General features: G+C 48.3%; 1 long non-coding RNA gene across 1 annotated transcript in view; it reads right to left on the reverse strand.

The window, feature by feature from the left end:
* Positions 1-1681: 1681 nt before the first annotated feature.
* Positions 1682-7763, reverse strand: part of LOC131914955 (uncharacterized) — a 29138-nt gene continuing 23056 nt past the window's right edge. The window contains exon 3 of the long non-coding RNA XR_009380227.1: positions 1682-1920. This is a non-coding gene — a long non-coding RNA (uncharacterized LOC131914955). The remainder of the gene's footprint in view (positions 1921-7763) is intronic.

Consider the following 7763-nt stretch of genomic DNA (forward strand, 5'->3'; position numbering starts at 1 on the left):
TTGTAGAAGAAACAGCATTCTGAAAGACTTGGAAATGCTTTCTGAATCTCTCTCTCTCTCTCTCTCTCTCTCTCTCTCTCTCTCTCTCTCTCTCCCTACCTACCTACCTCTCTGTCTCAGGAGAAGCAAATAAGACTTCCTCTGATGTCTCTTTTTATAATGAAACTGGTGGGTCTTTGGTTATCACCTTACAGTGGACTCATGGGCTAGAGTAATGTAGAGTAATGGTTCTCAACCTTCCTAACACTGTGACCCTTTAGTACAGTTCTTCGTGTAGTGGTGACCTCCAATCATAAAATTAGTTCATTGCTACTTCATAACTATACTTTTGCTACTATTATGAAGCATAATGTAAATATCTGATATGTAGGATATCTGATATGTGACCCCTGTGAAAGGGTCATGACACCAAAGGGTCACGCCTCATAGGCTGAGAACCACTGGGCTGGAGGAAGGGCTCAGGGAATGATGAACCCAGGCTGGACTTTTGGGGAAGCAGGAGAAAGGAGAGGCTTGGCTATCTGACTGTCCCAGCTCCCCTCACTATTGGTAGGAAGGAATGGCCAGAGTCCCGACACCACTCCCCAAGCAACTTGACATCTAAGTGACCTTGGACAAATGGTACTGTCACTCAGCCTGTTTCCTCCCTTAAAATCAGGTCTTAAAAAAAACTGTTAAACTATCCTCCATGAGATGGTTAAATGGACTGCACAAGACTATTGTAAAGTGCTTAACTTGGGGTCCTTCCTGGCTCATGTTAGGAATGCAATAAATGGCAATTCATTATTATATCAGGTGGTAGGCTCGGGAGCTTAGGGAAGGGTTGGGGTTCCCGGCATTGCAGACAGCATTGGGGGCAGGGGTGTGGAGGGAGAGATGAAGGGACATTCTAAGCAGCTGCAGAACTGAGGTAGATCAGAGCCAGTATATGGCCCATGGCCAATCACCCAGGATTGCTGTCCCCATGCCCTGCCCAAACATAATGGACAATTAGGCTGAGTGTAGCCTAGATTCTCTGTGTAGACACTTCTACCTGTTAGGAAGGAAATTCTGAACTCCTTTCCAGCCTTCCCTGCCCAGCTTCTTATTTCCAGGGCTCCTGTGAGATCTTTAACTTATAATCCACCGGAAAAACTTGCTCCTAGTCCGTGAGAGGTAAACTCAGAGAAGTGAAGGTTCAAGATGTGCCTGCATTGATGGTAGCTTGTGTGCCCAGCCATGACCTTCCTGGCCTGTCCACCGGGTTCTCGTTCCCTGGTGGAGCTTGGTCTGGCTGTGTTTTGTGTAGTGTTAACCAGGGTGCTTGCTCCAGCATCTACCCAAAGCTTTCTCTCTGACTTCAGTGGCCCCTGCAAGCTCTCGCCAGCCCCTCCCACAGATTTTGTGTTTGCTTAGGTAGGTCCCCTTCAGACTCACCTCTGTGACCCCCAACTTTCTAGGCAGGTACAGGACCAAGCATCAGAGGGGCTAAGACAGCCATAGTGAGAACAACCATGTTCCCTCTCTCTAATTTCCAGTTAGTCCGATGTGATGAGAATTTGCGGTGTCCAGCTTAGGGAGTGGGGCTCAGAACTAAGTATACAAGTGTGTGCACATGCTTGTGTGTCTTTATGGGGGAGTTCTATGATGAAATAACTATAAAGTTTTTCTGTCTTGTTTTGTTTTTGTTTTTGTTGTCTTGTTTTTTTGCTCATTTCATATATTTTCAAAGACAAATTCAGGACTGCCTTGAATGTTCTCCAGACCACATTGTAGGCAATCAATACCAATCGATGAATAAGCTGAGTTTCTTAAGTTCCAGGGTTTTCTCACAAGTTGAGTCCCAAGGTCCAGAAGCAACATCAGGCCCTCAGCCCCTCCAGTCTCCTGGCTGATCTTTGGCGCTGCCTCCTACTGCTGGTGAGCTGGGTGAGCCCTGGCCTGTAGAAACATTGACAATTAGCAAGGGCCCCTCCCCTCCCTCACCTTAACCAGGGTAGGGACAGCCAGGCCAACGCCTCCACAAGTCTCATTCTCTGCTGTTTGTTAACCTCACAGATTATTATGAGAGACACTGAGAAGCTAATCACCTCCCTGGTGGACAGCAGCCTTCCCCTGGCTCCTGCTCCTGCATCATCTGCACTTGACCTAGCTTCTCAAAAGCTTCCAGGCTGCCTACTGGCTGCTCCGGAGAGGAGCAGGGGTGTGCCCACATCGGCAGGATTTGGGGAGTCATCTACCACAAGCCCCCGAGGGCAAACACGGGAGAGGGAGGGGGAAGGAGGGAGCCTGGGGGAGGGGTAGAAAGAGGAAATTTAAAGAAGCATCATAAGCTAAGGCTACCCTGGAGCTTATTGGACTCTGGTTAAGCCCTTGTTAGCACACCCAGGAGGAAGCACGCAGGAGAGAAAGGAAGCCCAGCCACGGCAGTGCTGGGCTCCAAATCAATGACAGGTAATGGAGGAGGGTCATTAGCATCTCTCCTTCCCAGAAGACTACAGAGGAGAAAGCGGACTTCAGCTGCCGCAGAGGGACTGCTCATAGCTCAGAGGAAAGAGTTCCTCTGAGCGAAGGGGCTTTGCTCCCTTGGAAAATCCCCACGGACGGTTCAGCATCTTCCACCTTTCACTGACTTGTTCAAACCCTAAGGCCCCCATTGGGTAGGGGACCCAGGTCCTGTCAGTCAAGGCTTTCCCTCCTAATCCAAGGCGTTCCTCTTGGCTTGCTTGATAAGCTAGCTCAAGCAGTGTCAGCTACAGGTGCCTCTCCCTGCTCTGACTTGGCATTTACCTGTCCCCCCCCCCCCAGACTTGGCCTGTGCAGTGCCGATGTGTTGCATGCCCAAGTTTCCGCACCCTGGGCATACAGTCTACCATAAAAAAACATGCTCAGTAGATACCCCAAGTAAGTGTTGGTGTTCTTGCCATTTGTGGGATTATATCAAAATCATGGATTAACGAGGAAAACAAACAAGAAAGTCTTTTTTTTTTAATTTATTATGTATACAGTGTTCTGCCTACATACCAGAAGAAGGCACCAGATCTCATTTTATAGATGATTGTGAGCCACCATGGGGTTGCTGGGAATTGAACTCAGCACCTCTGAAAGAGCAGTCAGTGCTCTTAACATCTGAGCCATCTCTCCAGCCCAAACAAGAAAGTTTTAAGGCCAATTGACTCATTTCTTCCTTCAGACCAACTTTTTAGCTGAACATTATAAATCCCTTTTTTAAAAAAATGTTTGCAAACAGGCTTAGAGATGTTAGTTCCTCTTCTGGTTGCTTGGACCAAGTACCTGACAAGCAACTTCATCCAGGAAGAGTTTGTTTGGTTTAGATTCAGTGGTTCTCCACCTTCCTAATGCTGTGACCCTTTAATACAGTTCCTCATGTTGTGGTGACTCCCAACCATAAAATTATTTCATTGCTACTTCATAACTGTAATTTTGCTACTGTTATGAATTATAACAGAAATAATTTTGGAGATAGAGGTTTGCCAGCAGCGTCGAGACCCACAGGTTGAGAACCACTGGTTTAGAGTGTGAGGAATACAGTCCATGATGGCAGAGGAGACACAGACACAGTGACATGAAAGAGCGGGGTGCACTACCTCTTACCAGACAGCAGTGACAGGGCAGGAAGTGGAATGCCATCATCGGCCTCCAGGCCCACCTCAAAGTGACCCACTTTCAGGGGGCAGGGGAGGGGGGTCCACAACCTTCCAAAGCAAGGTCAGCACTTGGGGACTACGTGTTCAACCACATGAGCCTAGGGAGGACATTTTACCTTCAAGCCACAACAGACGTCATTTCATGGAGCCACGTTAGCCAGTAACAGGCGAAGCTGTGGGATACAAAGGGAGCTCTGTTTCCAAAACCTAAATTTCCTTGCCTGGAGCACTTGCCCTTGGCCAGACCCCCACTCCCACTGTGAGGCCAATCTGACTTCGGTTAATATTAACAAAATACTGTCACAGAATCAGGGGAAATAGCAAGTGGGAAGATGCCACACATCACTAAACAGCAAGAAAATACAAAGCCAACCCACAATGGCCTATCACCCCATTGCCACCAGGATGGCTCAAAAGAAAGAAAAAGGGGGCAGGAACAGAGAGAAGAGGGACGCTGAGAAAGTGGAGCCTTTGCCCCTGCCCCTCTAGTAGGGATGAAGAATAGGCTTGCTGCTGTAGGAAACAATGCAGCCGTTCCTCAAAAGACTAAGAATAGAATCAGCATAGGATTCAGCAATTCTACTTCTGGGGATGCATTCAGGAGAGTTCGAAATGGATCGTGAAGAAAAATTGCAACCCGGTGTGTGTTCATAGCCCCATTATTCATGGCTGACAAGAGGTAGAAGCAATTGTCTATCAGCAAACGAACGGCTAAGGAAAATGGAGACTATTCATGTGGTGGAATACTACGAGGCCTAAAAAGTGAAATTCCTGGACTCAGTGGCAACATGTTACTCTGCACAAGACCTTGGGCTCTCTGTGGTCAACGCTGAGAAAAAGCAAGCAAGGGACCATGAGGAAAAAAGGAAGGAGGGAAAGAGGGAAGGGGGGGGAAGGGAGGGAGGGAAGGAGAGAGGGAAGATGGGTGGAATCATGAGCTAAATAAACCAGTCACGCCACACCCTTGTATGGGGTACCTGAGTCATCAAACTAACAGAGGCAGAAAGTGGAGCCAGGGAGTGGGGAAGAATGGGAAGTTGTTCAATGGGCATCAACTCTCAAGTTTTTTTCAAAATAAAAAGTTCTGGAAAGTGTTTACACAACAATGTGAATATATTTTACTCTACTGTCCCATAAATTAGAAGCAGTTAAGATTTGGTAAAGTTTATGTTATCTGAGTTTTGTCACAGTTGATGAATCCCTACCCTTCTTGAGTCTACAGTCTTGCACTCTGAAAGGCCACTAGTTTACATCCCTGTTGGGGCTCTCTCCCCTTTCCAAGAGTGAAGCAGGAGAGGATAGACAACCACTGGCGCTGTCCTCTGCAGCCCAACACCCAGGCCCATCCTTACACTCAGCCTCACACTGGGAAGCAGGGCAGGTCAGCCCTGAGCTTTGCAGTTTGCTTTAGTCTCACTGGCGCCTCCTGAAGAGCAGTCACAAAAAATTAACCCAATCCTCATAGAAACACCAGGGGTTCTCAACTCTCTTCCCTCCCCTCCCCTCCCCTTCCCTCCCCTCCCCTCTCCTCCCCTGCCTCCACCTCCCCTCCTCACCTCTCCTTTCCGGGGCAAGGAGCTGTTGGTTTTTCACAGATTAGCTGCGAGTCATATATGTGTGTATACATATACACATGTGTGCGGGGGCATGGTAAAGAACGTGAAGAGAGAGCTAAGCTTCCAATAAAACCACTGCACACAGCCCGCTCTCTACAGGCCACCTCATGGCCTGGCCTCTCCCCAGACAGCTGCCTGGTGCTAATTGTTTGCTGTCCGGCTGCAAATTTGGCCTTTCCACCATAGTCCAGATGTTGTCACCGGCCAGCCCCAGACAGCTGGGCTGGCCTAGGGTCTGGCTCTTGCCTGTCAGTCCTGACATCTTCAGTGGATAATGGAACGCAAGGATGTGAGAGGCAGAGCAGGTGCATGCTAATGAGGAGATCAATTTTAATTATGATTTTAATTAAACACCCGATCCAGTAGGAAATATGACAAGAACTAGGCTGGGGCTGTGCAACCTGGAAGAAGGGAGGGAGCCAAGAGGGGAAAGGTGGGGGCCTTCCAGGCCTCCACAGGCTTTAAAGGAAGTAAAGAGCGGTGCTGCCGGGAGACAGAAAATCCTGTGTCACCCGCAATCTGCATCTGGAAACTTCTGCCTCTGAGATGCTCTCAGACATCCAGCCTCCAAGAGGAAATCCCAGCAAGGAGGAGAGCCTGGGACTCAGCACGCCCCACCCTTCATGTCCTGTGGAGAAACTGAGGGTCAAAGGGGGCTGCGCCTGTCTTTGACCTTCCAACCCAACATTGGCATCCCTCCACTGAGGCACTTACCACACTGTACAACCACGGATGCCTCCCAGCCTCTCTGGTTATGTCAAGAGTTTCTGAGGTGTGAGAGCTGTTTGTTCAACGCCAGCCCCACCTGACAAGGCATGTGGTGGAGACAACTGCTGCCGGCCAAGCCAATCTGATGCTTTCTCCACCGCCAGAGACGGACATGAAGTGCAGAACCCTTCACACTCCCCTCCCACCCTGACCAATGCCGCATATGCAGCAGACACTCAGGAAACACGGGGCGTCACGAGAAAGTTCACTCAGCTTAAAGTCCCTAACATTTCGTGAGAAGGGAGGAGCAGTGCCCATTAATCACTCAGATGTCCTTTCTCACATCAGCTTCTCTTTTTTGCGTGTGTACATGTGTGAATAGGCATGTTTGTATATGTGTGTTTAGGCAGAGGCTTAAGGTTGATGCTAGTTCTCTTCCTGGATTCGTCTCCACCTTATATATTAAGGCAGGGTCTCTCACTTGAACCCAAATCTTACTGACCCAGCTCGCCAGTCTTCTCTGGGGATCCTCTAGCTCTGCTTCCTGTGTGATGAGATTAGAGGTGGGCCATTACGGCAACCCAGTATTTTGTGTGGGTGCTGAGGAACCAAACTGTGGTCTTGTGTGGGTGCTGAGGAACCAAACTGCGGTCTTTGCACTTGTGCGGCAAATGCTTTACTCGCTGAGCATCTCCTGGGCCCTCATTCTAGCTTCTTTTTTTTTTTTTAAGCATAATTAACAAAAAAATGCGTATATTTAAGGTATTTTGGTGGATGTTTCTTTAAAGTATAATTTGAGTTGATGATGAATTATTATTAATTGTAATTACCTTGCTGAACATTAGCTCTCTAGAACTTACTCTTTTATGGAAGGGGGTGTATGTGTGAGGTGCTGGGGATGGAGCCCAGGGCCTCATGCATGCAAGGTACTCTGTCACCTGAATATAGCCCCAGCATTGAAATCTTAGAACTGGAAGTTTGTACCCTCTGCCCAGCCTCTCAATCCTCCCCCTATTCCTCACCCCCTATCCCCTCCCTCTACCCCCCACCTCTGTTAACCACTTTCTACTCTGTTTCAGTAAATTTGACTTTCTGAGATCTCACACACACAGGTGAGATCATGGGACAGGTAGGGTTTCTCTGCCTGTGCCAGGATTAACTCACTTGGTATGGTGACCTCCAGATTCACCCACATGCTTACAAATGGCGGGGTCGCTTTCTTGACAAAAGATGAAAGAATCAGTTGTGTATCTGGGCCATGTTTTGTTTGTTTCTCCATCTGTGGATGGATGCTTATCTGGTTTTCATACCTTGGCTACTATGAGCAAGCTGAAAAAATTATGAGAATGCAGCTACCTCTTCTTACAAGTTTCTTGTGATTTCTCAACACTGCCCTGGTGGAAGACATCAACATGCATGCGATTGTATACATCCATGCATGTGTGTGTGTGTGTGTGTGTGTGTGTGTGTGTGTGTGCGCGCGCGCGCGCGCGCGCGCGCGCGTGCGCGAGTTGGCAGATGCTAGAAGATGATACAAAGAAGAACTTTGCAGCCGACAGAACCAACCCCATAAGACTCAACAGAGAACAGTGATGGAATCACATAGAGGCAGGACTGGAAGAGACTTCACCAATGAACTCTGCCCAACATAACTGGTAGGCAACGGAAGTGCTTTATATCATCTCTGTGTGACCTGGTGGCCCATGGACACATGCAGCTCTGGAGCATTTGAAATATCATAGTTTGACTGGGGAGCACTTTTGAAGACTTTAATTTTAATTAATTTAAATTG

The sequence above is a fragment of the Peromyscus eremicus genome, chromosome 7, assembly GCF_949786415.1.
Source record: "Peromyscus eremicus chromosome 7, PerEre_H2_v1, whole genome shotgun sequence".
Taxonomy (NCBI): Eukaryota; Metazoa; Chordata; class Mammalia; order Rodentia; family Cricetidae; genus Peromyscus; species Peromyscus eremicus.